Consider the following 15,333-nt stretch of genomic DNA (forward strand, 5'->3'; position numbering starts at 1 on the left):
CGCCTTTAAAGTTTAAAGGCGTGAAATTGGACGGTCTAGCCTTCTGATTAGCTAATCAGAAGGCTAGTTCTGATTAGCGTCACCGCTGTCTCGGTGGAGTTTAATAAACTCGGCCGTCTGCTTCTTGCTATCTAAAATATAACCAGACACTGGTGTAAATTCTCGACTGTCTCATACTTCTGTTTAATAAGTTTTCTGTTTGACGTTTAGTCAGCTGTGTGAAAACCAAGGAGGAACCCACCCGGGGGATTAATAAAGTTTTATTTTATCTAATCTAATAACTTTAATCTCAGCCAAACCGATTTACTCACGAACAAACAAAACACTGAAAAAAGCCCAACAATAACATTTTTAGGTTGTCTAAGTGACTTATATATTACGTTTAACCCGAGCAGCGAAACTCCGCGGTGATCTGAAAATGATGTGCCGGGAGTTGTGCCGTTCTCGGCCGCATCAGTAACCCTCGAGCTCCCGGCTAGCTGTCGAGCTGGTGGGTAGCAGACGCCTCTGAAAACGTCGAAGCACTTTTGCAAATATGGGATATCTTGATAAACCGAGCAGATATTTGATGTTTACACAACTACTTTCTCACCTGAAAATATGTTAAAAGTTTATTTTGTGACCCAGAAAGATTAGTATGAGTAATTTTAAAACTTAGTAGCGGCCGCCATTGCTGGAAACTGGAGTTTGGCTGGGCCGCGCTATGAATTCTGGGATATGGTAGTAATTTGGACAGCCTTCGGCGCGTCGCTGTGACGTAATCGGTCTACAAATGCGGCCTCAGGAGGATGCAGCCCATGAATTGTATAATATAATCGCAGTATAATCGCAGCCTTTGCGGTTAGAAAATTGCACTTGATCATGTCGCGATATTATCGCAAATGCGATATATCGTTCAGCCCTACTGTCAACAGAGCACTGCATGGCAGGAGATGTTGGTCTACGTTGCTACGTCTGTGAAAGAACAAATGGCTTAATCTGAAAATTACACAGTAAACACAGTGTGGCCAGTGTTATCACATATTCAAGCTGCACCGCACATTCATGGCACATGGCGTCCACACACAGACACAATGCACTTTTCAACTTTAAGGAGGTGTGTTCAATTTTGCATTTGTGGGGCAAGCTAAGGTCACACCCAGGTGCTCAATACAAGTGTCCTAGCGTTCGGACTAAATGAAGAACCTGCAATCAAAACTGATAACAATTCTCTACACAAATGTGCAAATTATTTATCTGTCCTGATATGCGCAGCCTTGTCAGAATATTTCACACAATATTTTGATACAGCTGCCGTGCACACTCCAGGGAGTGATATTTTTGGGGGCAGCATCCTTGGAGGCTGTGTGTGACATGCGCTACTTTCTCTGTGTGTGAATGCTGTCACAGCATGCCTGGTGCTGAAGGAAAGCCGTTGTGACAAGTGGTCTGCTGGTGTTTCGGTGATGGAGGGTAGGATGGGGAGGAGGGCAGCTCTGCCTGGGTCACCTCTAATCTTGTTGGTATAACTCATTTCTTCAAGACTTTTCCATCCATGGCTCCAGATCAGAACATCATCTTGCCCAACCAGTAGGGGGTGCAATGAAGCTGAAATCCCCAACCCCCACCCCCCCCCCCATCCCCCCTCTACTCTCAGTTTTCTTGAGTAGGAGAATTTTAAATACTTTGAGTAAGTTTTTCAACTACTAGCTTCAATGGCAACTTACCATGCTTCTGAATCAGGGATTTCAGTTAAACAAAAGTCCTCTTGACTATACACTTGACTGAACAAATATAATTAGGTTATAAAATTGTCCAAGTAAGAACGCCAAAGTGCTGATAAGTCCCATTTCCCATTAACTGTTTAAGCAAACATCTCCCAAAAGCCAGCAGGACTCAAAAAGAGGGCTTTAACGGAGCTGATCTCACAGCCATGCTTTGATGTGTTTGCAAGTTTAACTCTGACATTCAGACATTTGTATCAGTGGTCTATTCCTTAAAAAGTTGCCTACCAGCTTTTAGGAAAAAAAATATAACCCTGTCTTTTATCAAAATCAAATATTCTTAAGCTCAAAATGTACTTTAAAACTCCTGAACTTAAGCTCAATAAGACACGATTCTATTGCGCAAGTTCAAATTATATTAGAGCTAAAGATGTGAAAACTCTGTTTTACAGGTTTTACAGATTATACACGGCCCTAGACACCTAGTAAACATTTTCTAATATCATATACAGTATTCTGAAAGATGCCGTGTTTATGTGTAAAGATTATGTAGACAGGTTTGTTGACTACAGTTCAGACTGGAGCTGGGTAAGCCTTCTAAGTATTAGTAGGCTGCTGGCCATAACGGTTACTTGCTGTATACCGAGGGCAGGGCTGGAATGTGATAAACATTATGAAGATGTCATCACCTGTTCAGTATAGGGAACCCTCCGAGTTGTTCAATCACATTTAATCCTAACCTCCTGTAGTTTACTGCAGCGGTCCCCAACCCCCGGGCCTCGGACCAGTACCGGTCCTTGAGTCGTTTGGTACCGGGCCGCGAGAGTTGAGGCTCGGGTGTGAAATGTATGGTTTTCACGGTTTTTATCGGTTTTCAGCGTTATTTTGTTATCGTTTATTGTTAACTCGGTTTCTTCTTTTTTCTTTTTTTCGGTACCGGTACTAGTTTTATTTTGTTGTATTTATCCGCGACACCTTAAAGGCCGGTCCGTGAAAATATTGTCGGGCATAAACCGGTCCGTGGTGCAAAAAAGGTTGGAGACCGCTGGTTTACTGGACTGATATCAGGTTTACTTCACAATAGGAGTGTATTCTGTGCCCACACTCTGTTCCAAAATTATCTCTTGTTTCTGTCACACATCTAAAGAAGACCCAATTATACAACTAACCATTATTAAAAATAACAGACTTGTATTAGACCAACAATCATATCCTCCACTCCGTTTGAATACTCTGATTAATTCGTCCGTAAAGTGTACAAAATGCCACCTAACATTGTAATAGGTAGTCTCAGCTTGTGAGAGCTTAATGGTATGATTCAGTGAAATTATATGTGATCACAACAGTACTCCCTCGGTACTATTTTAGACTTAAAAATTATGCATATGGCAGTAAATTGGTGCTTACCGTGGAACAAATCATTGAGTAAAATGACTGGATAAAAATATGATTAAAATTTGGGATTTGTTGATAATTTTTGTCAATACTAGAGTTGCAACATTCAGCTTGAGATTCCAGTTAACTCACACAAATTCTCATTGTTTTCTATACTGTACCAGTTCTTGGCATGAGCAAACACAGGAAATTTTGCATTTACCATCACGTGAATTAAATGCAAAACATAAACGGGAATCACAAGATGACAGCAAATCTTAATGGTACAATGTGCAAAATATCATTAATAGATGTCAGTTGACTGATCGGAATCAACTGAGTTCTATTTTCTAACATCTTACAATTCAAGTGCATAATTAGAATAAACAACTCTGGCCACCATTCATCTCAGTGTGACCGTCAGTCTGCTGTTTACCTCAGCTGTAAATATGCTAGGCATACAGGTCTATTTATGCTGGAGGAGGCTGCAAAACCTTATGAAAGGAGCCCAATACGAGTCAATGAAGTTTACTTCTGTCCGATGACAATGATACCAAGGTGAACTGTGGAAGTTATCCTGAACTTTTGTGTCCATAAGAGCTGCCTTTTTTTGCCCCTTTAAGCTACTGTTAGCTATTGTTAGCTACTGTTAGCTGGCATTAGTGAAACTTTCTTTGAAGTTGATTCAACATCGTTTGATTTCATCTTCATTGGGAATCTAATCAAACTGTTTATCAGAGGGAAAGTGTGATTGTTAGGACACTTGACCCTAACCTTAGCTGGCATGATGTTAGTTTATAACCAGCTGTTTGTGTTTAGCTGGCTGTCAGCTATCGAGAGAGAGGAGGGTCACATCTTATCTGCTGACAATAAGTAATTACAAAAATATCGGGAATAAATAAGCATGTTTATGCATGTTTTCATGTATTAGAGCCTTGGCTTCAGTTCAGGAAATGAGGCTAGAGGTGAGAAAGAATAGAATGAAGTGGACATGAGGTAAAAGAGAGAGCAGTGGAGGAGGAGAATGACATAATGAGAAACACAAATCTTTTGTACAAATGTTACAGTCATATATAGTTTGAAAGATTGATTTTTGAGATTTAAATTTATAGTAACTCATAAGGTACTACTTATGTGGCCGGTCTCTAGCCACGTACATAAAGCCTCATTTGGCGCTTTACCATGGCTACTGTATTCAAGATAGCAACATGGTGGCTTCCAAACCAATGCCCCATGTATTGTTAATGGATTAGTTCTAAGCTTATGAGAATCCAGCTATTAAATGTAAATATTGAATCTAATATTGCTGTCTGTGAAAGACAGCAATGTTAGCACAGAAAGAAAGAAATGATGAAGCATCTATTAAGACATCACATTCAATACCACAACCTATCCAAGTGGCACTGAAGTTGAGAAATGACACTGAACAACAAACAGACTTAGATTCTGAAAGGTTTTTTAAGTAAGCAGCAGAACTGATCAATCATCTTATATCTTTACATCTTCCCAACAAGAACGTTGGATGTGTGTCAACCAACAATTCATGTGTTTATTTCCAGCGTGCCCAGTGACATGTGCAAACACTGTCTGACAAATTACAACTTTGTGGCAACAGTCTCAACCTGTTCCGACCACATACCTTTACTTCAGTCTTCTACTGAAGACATTCAATTGGCCATCAAGTCATGTCCTACCTAGCTTATCCTCATCCCACAAAGTGGCCTCTGGATAGATACCACTGGACTATGACGACTGCCCCCACCTTCTAACCTCACGGCTTCCTGAGGTGTCACGTATCCACCACTTGCTCTTGCACTTGCTGGAGGCAGCAGGGAGAAGGAATGATTTGGCTAGAAATAGCCGTGTCACATGAGCGTATGCAGTAACCAGTCTGCCAGCTGCTCAACCTTACATGGAGCCCTGCCTCATTCGTACAGTCAAATACAAATAAGTGGCAACATTATAGACACAACAGCAATAACCAGGACATGTACACGTTTCTCATTCATATCTGAGACCTCTTACACATTTCGCCACACAGCAGAGTAAAATGGAGAAAACTGCGATACGCTACCATAAGAGGTGACCTGTTTAGTTCAAATACAATCTGCAATAAAATATAAATTATTTAAAATAAAATTGTGCAACCAACATAAATCTGCCTATTCTCAATAATTTTACCCAATTTGTCACAGACACATTACCCCAAAATAACAAAAATAGATTTCCCTAAGCGCTGTGCCAACAAACATTTTCCAAAATTTCAAACTGGCCTCCGGGCTTAGTGGCGAAATGATTTCACATTAATGTCAAGCAAGCCCCACTGTGCTCCTGAGAAACATACATGAGCGAAAAGAAGAGAAAAATGCATACTTTCCATAAATAGAACCGCAAGGCCTCACAGTTTAGCAGTAAGCCTGTCATGCTATGCCATTAGCATAGTTAACACAAGGCCAACATCCGAACAAGAGAAGCTCTGTGTGACGCCGCTTTGATACAGACCCTGCCGCTTACAGAAGGCCACCAGAAAGACTACAAAACCGCTCTTATGGGCAGAGTGGAGTGCACAAACAGGGCCAAAAAAGCACACAACAGGACTGAGAAAATGATACAGCTATCGTAAAATACCAGAGTGTAATATATGGCTAATTGTTTTGTTGTTTGATGGAATGGCTTACATTTCTCATGGGAAGAATCTAAAGGTTCAGGAGGCAATAACTTCTTGTAAGCACCAGCCTTAACAATTTAAACAAGAGATTCCAGCTTTAAAGAAACCAAAACAGGAAAACTAACAGGAAACCTACGGCTGGCAGCACGATTAAAGAAGTGAGTCAGTAAATGCTGATATTTGTGAAGAAGACCGAGGAAACCTTCAAAAATACCACAATCGTCGTGTTACGAGTTCTCGGAAAAAAAATTTCAGCATTAAGAGCTATTAAGGTTAACTTATGGTTTCTAAGAATGAAGGTCTACATGACAGCAGTAAAGGCGGATAGATGAGCATTATGGCTCTAAACTTGGCAGGAGACAGAAGTTCCCTGAAACCAGCTGCATACATATACATGTGTACTAGCCACAAATATTTAAACGTATAATTGCAGCCTCAAGTATTTTGCGTCCTGATAGTTAAAATCTGGTTAAGTACTGAGGTAAAACCGAACTGATGGTTGTAAAATAGTCCAAGAGCTGAAATGGTTTGGGTTATTATCCCAAGCTTTAATGGCCCCCTGACCCTAAGGCAAAGCTTAAATTAAACAATTAAAAAAAGGCAAATTTGAAGTTTGCTCGATCTGTTTTTGTCTTCTTTCTCTATCACTGATAGCTAGCAGATTCCCCTAAGTGTGTTTTGCTCTGTGTCCTCTTAAAACACTTGCATGCAAACCTTTCCGTCATCTTCTGTCCTATGCATGTTGTGACCTTAGCTAACAAAATAAGAAGACACGTGATTGATGATATGCTTAACCAGGTTTTCAGCAATAACATGGATTAAGCAATACTGGCATAAGCAGGCATGTAGCGCACGCATACACACACACACACACACAGCATGAAGATTCTCGCTCTTTCAGTGGTATCATGTGATGTTGCCATGGCGAAGGAGGGTTCAGACATAACAGGGTGATTGTGCTCGGAGTGCGAGGTGGGCTGATCAGAAAGACAGACTGTTCTCTGACTGTGAAGCTGCCAGCCCCGGTGCCAACTGCCCTTCTTCCCACAGCGACGCAGACACACCCACTGGCAGAAGGGCCGGACTGCACGGTGGGCAGCCATAACTGAAAGGAGGCGAGCACCTTTTCCTATCATTGTCTTTTATTCCAGGTCATGTTGACAGACAAGGTCAAACTAATTTAGTCTTTTTATGTAAGAAAATCCAAATTAAATCTGAGATAATTCAGAATTCTGATAGCTGTGTGTAACTGCCATCAATGTATACAATATTAACACGGTACAGCTTTATTTTATTCTAGTAATAAGAAATTATAATTCCCAAAAATTGGGGTTAGATTATTTGTTTAAGAATTTTAATTTAAAGTTGTTTCCTTTGTCTTCTTTGACATCATCATAAAATAATAAAAACTGCTTGGTTTCAGGCTGCTATTAACAATGTGCCACTGGAGGCCCTGCAAAATTCTGATTCACTATCCTCTGCAATACATATGAGCAAAAACATTTCTTGGGAAAATAACCTGTAGATTAATTAATAATTCAAAAAAAATATTTTGCTTTAGTTGTACTCCAGCTGTAATATTGCTAATCATAGGGTGAGGTTCTTGGAAACACTCCTTATGACATTTTGTCAACCAGAGGACACTGACGAGTCTTAAAATGTCCCAGTTAAGACATTTATTGTTATTTAGTAGATGTTTTTCCACAAAGTAATTGTTAATGACATGTAAAATATGAGGATTTTGCTATTCTGAACACTTAAAAGTAACTGTTGGAGCTGAAACAAGCTGTCAGCACAACAGTGACAACTCTGCAGCAATTTGTATATTAACCAAGATCATTGTGCATCTGAAAAGCAGTCACTATTTCAACAAGATAAGACTTCACCTAAAATTTTTTAAAAACCCCACTTGATTCAAATTTAGTGCTTATCCCCTTCAACAATGCCTCCTTGTGCAGCCCTGCATAACTACCAGAGCTGCCACGACACTTAAATCATTCCCTGTAGGGTCACTGTTGACCTCAAATATGTACATAAAACAAAATCTCAAATGTTGTGTCACTCTGACCCAAATTTAATATAAAATGTCATCATTAGTGACAAGAATTGGGTCACCAGTTGGTGGCCAAACATTAGTAGAAGGATACTCAAAGTATCCAAGGTAAAAGAACACACAAGTCTTTTTCTACTGCGAATGTATCCACCAGGGTTGGACTGTCAGTACCGATTAACCTGTGACGCACTGAGGCATCGGACAGAGAACATTCAGCCCAAACAGCCTTAACTTTATCACATACCATTAGGCTTTTTTTGGCACAATTCCTCTGCTTTGGCTTCCTTTGACGGCACCTAGCTTCCCCAATGAAATGAAATGATTAGAAATGTTGTTTTGACACAGTTTATTCACATCCTGTGAATATCCCTGCAAGTGGGCAGAGTGGGACTTCAAGTGAGCGATCCTAACAAAACAGGAGCAATCTGAACGTGCATTTCTACGACATGGAAGGAACCTTGAAGGGAAAACCAGCCAAATTTAAATCAGGTTTGGTTTTTACTTTAAAAAACAAAACAAAAAACAATCTAACAAAAAAATCTCAGAGTTTTATCACACCTTCAATCAAAACACATGAAGGTCTCCTCCATGAAGAGAGACTATAATATGAAGTGCTGTAGCCTGCCTGCTGACAGAAAATATTTTTGTGTAATCGCGAGAGGCCTCAGGGGAAAATAACATTGAACCGGAACTAAAAGCAAAGTCGCAGAGGGCAAAAAGTTCTTAGAAACGACAAACTGTACTTTAAAAGTACAGCCACGAAAACCAGTCTGCTCACTCAGTGTACTGTTGAACATGAAAACATTACGCAATGTACACATACCTCTTCCATGCATAAAAACTCGGCTCACCCCCCGCCCTCCTCCACTGATGGCTAATTTCCACACAAAAGTTCTACTAAACAAGGTTTAGCTGCAAAGCTTAAATATGAGGTGCTCGGTGTCTGTCATGGAGCATTTGGTTAACCATTAGAAGAGAGACTATTGAGCATGTGGTCTAGGCTGTGGTTGCACCCTGTCGCCACGGAACTGGCAATTTAGTGTGAATCATTTTGGTTTGATTGTTTTTTTTTCTCTCAAAAAAGATTACACTCACAAAAGGCAGGTCAAAGTACAGTCAACCATAAACACAGTGGACCGTAATGTTTCCGTGAACGCACCTTAACTCGACTAGATAGTGGTGGAACTCTTTAATAAAAGCTTTGTCAAAAGAAGTCCAACCACACTAACATGTTTTCTTCTCTCCAAAGCTGTCAAGTAAATAAGTACAACAAAAAAAAGAAGCTGACGCTCAAACACAGAAGTTGAACTGAAATGTTCCCTGTGTCAGTAAATCAGACTGCTTTAAAGCAGCAGATTACCCACAGCCGAAGGTGTAAGGACTTTACGTTTTAAAATCCCTGCATAACTGCGTGAAAGCCAGTGAGTCCAGCTTAGGTAGACTGGCTACTGTTCATGTTATTAAAAAAGTTAATCCAAGACACAAAAATGGCCGGATGGTGTAAAGAGAAGCAAACAAATTCTACTACCATTTCATTATTACCACATGGGTGCAAACGCCCTGAACAGCAAGTACCAAGCCAAACCATTACCTAACACCCTTCCCTGCTCTGTACCATATTTGTTAGCATTCTCCACCCTGTAGTTAAGAAAAACATATAAACATATAAATAAATAAATAAATAAATAAATAACTTTAGCTCACTCCAGGGACATTTAGGTTGGTTGTGCTTTTGTTTACAAACAGGATAAAAGTGTAGAAAGACAGGGAGGTCATTAATCTGCGTATCTTATCATTCTGCACTTCCATATCTGTCTTAATGCCGATAAAGCTAGAATAGACACAGCAATCAGAGCATTTTATTCTCCCAGGTTATAACCCCTGCTGTGCGAAGCACTGCTCTAATATTTTATTACCAAAACCATATAGGAGAAAAAGCAGAGAATGGAAAACACGTAAGGTAGTGACAGACCCTGATATTTTTGCCCCTTTCTCACCACTGCTTATCATAGCACGCAGACTAATGATTAACTAGAAAACTGCATCATGGGTCCATAAGTAATATGTGACTTCCACTTCCTATGCAAGCAGTAGCAACAGATATCATTAACGTAGTGAAATATTGTTAAAGAAGACAAGAGGACAACTGGATTTGCCTAGAATATGACAATCAGCACTTTTTATTAACTATGAAAATAGCTAAGTGCATACACTTTGGTGCCCAACTTAAGGTACTTGAAATTTACTTGTATTTGTTTTCACATACACTTAAAATAGTTCACGTAAAAAAAAACAAAAAAAAACGAGCCTAGCCAAAATATATTACCAGGGACTTTTTATTTGGCACTCCTACCTCTGAGTATTTGCATAATGTTTGCTTACTATCTTACTTTCACTTGCGTGACATTTCAGTAATTTTGTGATGGCGTATTTTTACACTGTGATATTTTTGTTCTGAGTAAGCAGTCTGTAGCGTTTTGCCCAGTTCATTCTGTTGTTCTTCCCACAGCCCTGTGATATTTCTCTTTGGAAAATAGTCATCATGGTGACAATGAGGCTTGCCTTGAGCTACAGAGCTTGCCATCACAGATTCATTTCTGCTCGTGAATAACAGGATCTGCTTTATTTGCTTGTGCTGCCCGACTCACTCGCCTGAAGTTCCACTCAATAATCGTTCTGTCAACAAACCGGAGAAGCGACCCGATGCACTTTTGAGAGGTACAGGACAGACTACTACTACTCTCAACTGATTAATATTATAGGTCAAAGGGGGCGGTAGTGCGCATGCCCAGTGGAGACCACCGTTGTCCTCAGCGTTTGGTCTGCTCACGAAAAGCCCTGAGAGAAATGCGCGCGTGTGATTAACAACTAAATGATTTATTAGGCACTGAAAGCAGCTCTCAAATTCAAGCCATGGCCGGCTACGGTGGTTCAGAGCGGACAGTGAATAAGAGCTGGTGACTCTCAGATGTGGAGTCACACACACGTGTAGCTTCATTCACTGGTTTTGTCGCGTGCGATCAGCAGCAACAACAGGAACGAGCGCACAGAAATAAAACAAAAATGTTGCCACTCACGGTAAAATGTGACGTTCACGGCGCTGTCCGTCAACGTAACAGGAGTACAATTCGGAATCACCGTAGCGTGCCCGTGAGCTGCTGCAGCCCATTTTAATGTACACACATGTCTCTTTGCCGCTATATTGCTACTTACCAGGCCTCTTCTTCCTTAAACGCAGCCCGCGGGGACGCAGACCACAACAAACGCGCAGGGAAAGTGGCGAAACGAGACACGAGTCCCGTGGAAGAGGAAAAGGCACATGTGCAGCGGTTTTTTTTAATGGGCAAAATGTACTTACCAACGAAATAGGACACCGCAAGAGGAGGGGGGAACGCGCCGCTCCTCTTCGCCTCCACGCCTCTGTCTCTGTCTGAATTTTTCCCACAGCGATCTTCGTGGGTTGCGTCGAAAATTTTCAGATTCCTGCACTCGCTGTCGTCCCCCACTGGACTGGTTGCCTTCCAGTCGGTCGACTCATGCGACTGTGTTGCCCTGAATGTCGCCTGCCGCTCTCATCCGGGCGTTTAGGGATTGAGCCGTCGACTCAGTACCGCTCAGGATGACAGCTTTTAGATGAAGGAGGGGGAATAACGTGAGACAGGGAAGGAAAGGGAGAGAGAGAGAGTGGTGGTCAGTCTAGTGGTGGTACCATATGAGGGGTGAGAGGGGGAATTACAACAATACGATTAATATGCGCATAATTTGCATCTCTAAATGTGGTTTAATTTTTTTTATTCAGAAGATATCCGAGTGATCATCCAATCGCATTCATTTTTTATTTTATTTTTTTAATTAACATTTTCAACGAGTGTATGAACTTTGCTTTAAATCAGTGTTTGCTCATTGCCCTCTTGAGATAAATGCCAGGAGGCCCATCGAATAATACCCGTTCAATGCATTTTTCCTGGTAAGGATGACACAACCAACAACCGGTCACGCTGAACTGAGTGTACCCTCAGATCGAGTTAAGAGCAAACACACTGTCCTGTTCAATCCCTGGATTCGTTTTTATGGTCGGGACTGAACGGATGAGTGCGAGATCCTCGGTAGAAAATCGATTAATTGGCCACAGCGTTCATTGACCTCACTCTTATCCTGTGCCTTAGAGGTGAAATGCGGGCTGTTTGGTTTCAGGGGTGGATGGTAATGTTTAATCCGTCCACATATTGTCATTTATAATGACTGTAGCCACGTGCGCAAGGCATAAATGTGTTACATAACCGGCCGAGCCAGTCAACAACAGTGGGTGGAAGAGAGAGGGGGGGGGGGGGGGGGTGTCGTTTGGAGGGTAATTAAACCTCAATTCAGGGATTTCTTAGACACATGGATATATTGAATATTTAGAAAATTGAAAAAAGAAACTCCTCCCAATTTGATCTCTTGCACCACACCTTCCCAGTTTATACCTTTGAAGAGTGCCTTCAAGGTTTTATAAAATCACACTCTGAATTTCCAAAATCCCTGTAGCCATGATGTCTGAGTAGCGGTGTGCATAATCTGAGAAATAATTTCTCTTTTCATTTATACAAATGCTGGCTCTTGCTGAAACATGCTTCTGCTTCATTCAACCTATGTTGGGAAGGGACAACTGACTCTACCTTCTCTTCATTTTCACCCACACCTTGTTATGTCAGCGTTATTATTCCACCCATCTCATCTTAACCCCATATTAACTATGACAACCTACACAACACCACAGCCTGACAGACAAAACCAAAGCTTACTGGCCAGATCCTCCCATAGATACTCCTAAGGACACACAAAATGGGCTTTTCCTGTTTTCATCCTTTGAATTATATAAGGTCTCAGGGCAGCTTCACGGAAATGATAACACTTTTTTAATGCCTATTAAACATTAGCATACACCCATTTATTACTGCCAATATAGACTATAATACTCAACACAAGATAGAGATTAGATCAGATTAGACAGATTACAGTTGTCATAAATGAAACATTGTGGTCAATGTGATGAAAAGGTCATAGCACTGGATGGTGCTTTATAGGATAAAGCAAGTTATCTCATGTCTCACCAACATTTTACTGTAAAATTTTAAACATTTTTGTTATTATCCTATTATATGGTGGTACTGTGGTTTGCAGTGTCACCTTACAGCAAAAAGCTCCTGTGTTTGACTCCAGACAGGGGCCTTTATGTATGGAGTCTGCATGCTCTCGTTGTGTCTGAGTGGGCTTCTTCTGGATACTCTAGCTACCTCCCACCATCCAAAGACACGTATGATTGGTTAGCTGACTATTCTAAATTGGTTGTAGGCATGAATGTCTGTCTCTCTCCATTACCCCTGCAACAGACTGGTGACCTGCTCAGGGTGTTCCCACCATGACCTTGAACAGAAGACAAAGAAATTAATGGATTAATTTATATATTATATTATATTATATTATATTATATTATATTATATTATATTATATTATATTATATATTTTTTTTCTTTTAACATTCTATGACATTCTAGTTAGATTTTTTAAACTTGTGGAACACCATCTTTTTTCTTCTTAATAAGCCACTTTCTTTTACCATATTTTATTTTAGTGAGTTATTCTATTTTATTTTATCTAATCACAGCAATTTCCCAGTTTAGGGGCAATTAAAATATATTTTATCTTTTAAAATGGAGTTCGTACTTCTTTTATGCATTGGATTAAGTTGTGTTTAACATGAGTCATCCCAGTGAATGATACCCATGTCTTGAGCCTTTGAACAAAGCAACTTTAATGTTGGGGTTATTTTCTTCATTTGGGTTCACGTCACAACTTGTCATCCTAATAAAAAGCAGTCATCCTCTTGTGCGTCAGCTGTGCTGTCTATTTTTTTTAACAGTCACATATCAAATATAATGTCTACATCAGAGTAATATGATAATTGAACCTTTTTGTTTAAGTTATATTTGGTTAACAACCAAACAGTCTCAGTTATTGCAGTAAAAAGAATATAATAGCAAACTTCAGGATTCGCAAACAGATCATGTACGTAAAAGCCAGCGATGAAACCACAGCTTAGCGTTTGTCACACTGGATATTGTGCACATTCTCACAAGTCTCATGTCCAGGCAGGCTTGGTTGGGTGTGGTGTTTACCACATTGTCTGAATTCATTCCCACCACTCGCATAAACCTTTATGCTAAAAATGCGTCATGCGTTGTGTAATATTCATGTTTTCTCCAAATAAACAACCTGTTTTCGTAATATTAACAGCCATACTGATCAGTGTGACTCAAGACTGCACGTCATACATACAGCTATCTTTTGTTATAAGCCAGGACTTCCCAAAGTGTGGGGCCCGCCCCCTGGGGGGGCGCAGAACCATTGCGGGGGTGAAAAGGGAAAAAAAACAACGCTTGGACACTGCTAGCACGGGAAGGCCACACAAACGCAAAGCAGGAGATAAAGCATAGCTGAATATGTTTCCAAACCAACTTCATTCTAAGCCAAAGACTAGAAAATATGGTGAAGCATATCTTCCCTTTGGCTTCACCTGCACAAGTGCCAAGGTAGGTCTCCCCTGCATAATTGGTTTTCCCTTTGTTGGGAGCAGCGCTGGGCTCTTCAAGTCACGGACAAACAGTGTCCGACATTCTTGATTTTTAGTTCACAGACACTTGTTGTAATGACTAATTACTCCTGACATTTTGGAGATGTTAGCTCTTTATACAGTAAAGTTACAGTGGGATACAAATAATATCAGGCTCAGGGACGTGCAGGGGGGGGGGGGGGGGGGGGGGGGCTAGAGGGGCTTGAGTACCCGCCCCTTTCCTGATGAGTGTCCAAAGTGCCCTTTTGTTGAGGCAACTTTTAAATTTTATTTATTTATTTATTTATTTATTTAATGTGTGTGTGCGTGCGGAGTCCTGTCTGTGCCCCTCAACAATAATATTTAACTATTAATCATAGTTTTGCTAAATAAAAGGATCTGGCTTGCATCAGTCACATGATCACATTTAACCAATGGTCGCCCTCGACGGCAGAACGCGCTGGTTACGAGCCGGGAACGAGCTCACAAAGAGCACGCGCATTTTTTGCGGTCCGGAGCTGTAGGAGAAACACAAGTTAACTCAGAGACACAGACTGATGCGACAAAACCAGTAAGTAGGTGTACAGCGCACACTGTAGTGTGTAGCACACAGGAGTATTAGCTTATTACGTACACGTTGGTAAGCTGTCTTGTTGCAACTGACTAACTGAAACAAACGAGCGTGCTGTGTGTGCAACAGCGCGACAAACATTACCTGTCCTTTTATTAACTGCACAAGTAGTGCTGGTCACAGCTGCTGGCTACCTGTGTAAGGCTGTCATGGGTCTGTAGCTCTGTCACCGTTTTAGGGAACATATTTAGTTTTAAAGTAAGTTTCTGGGCATTTCCTGCCTTTCTGGAGGGATTATATTTCACTAAAAAACGATCTAATATGCATGTCCACATAATAATTATTATAATTATAATATATTAAAAAACACAC

General features: G+C 40.7%; 1 protein-coding gene across 3 annotated transcripts in view; it reads right to left on the minus strand.

Annotated features, from left to right (window-relative positions):
• Window positions 1–11,451, minus strand: part of slc20a2 (solute carrier family 20 member 2) — a 43,373-nt gene extending 31,922 nt beyond the window's left edge. Inside the window, exon 1 of one of the 3 annotated variants that reach the window (XM_086315041.1) lies at window positions 11,157–11,451. The gene's annotated coding sequence lies outside the window, so the exon portion shown is untranslated. Of the gene's footprint in view, window positions 1–11,011; window positions 11,136–11,156 lie in introns of those variants that run through there. The other 2 variants (XM_086315036.1, XM_086315037.1) reach the window with 2 other exon arrangements.
• Between the last annotated feature and the right edge of the window lie 3,882 nt (window positions 11,452–15,333).

The sequence above is a fragment of the Aulonocara sp. 'chitande type north' Nkhata Bay genome, linkage group LG12 (genome assembly GCF_057382095.1).
Source record: "Aulonocara sp. 'chitande type north' Nkhata Bay isolate Kocher_YH1m ecotype deep benthic linkage group LG12, A_spYH_male_GT1.1, whole genome shotgun sequence".
Classification (NCBI taxonomy): domain Eukaryota; kingdom Metazoa; phylum Chordata; class Actinopteri; order Cichliformes; family Cichlidae; genus Aulonocara; species Aulonocara sp. 'chitande type north' Nkhata Bay.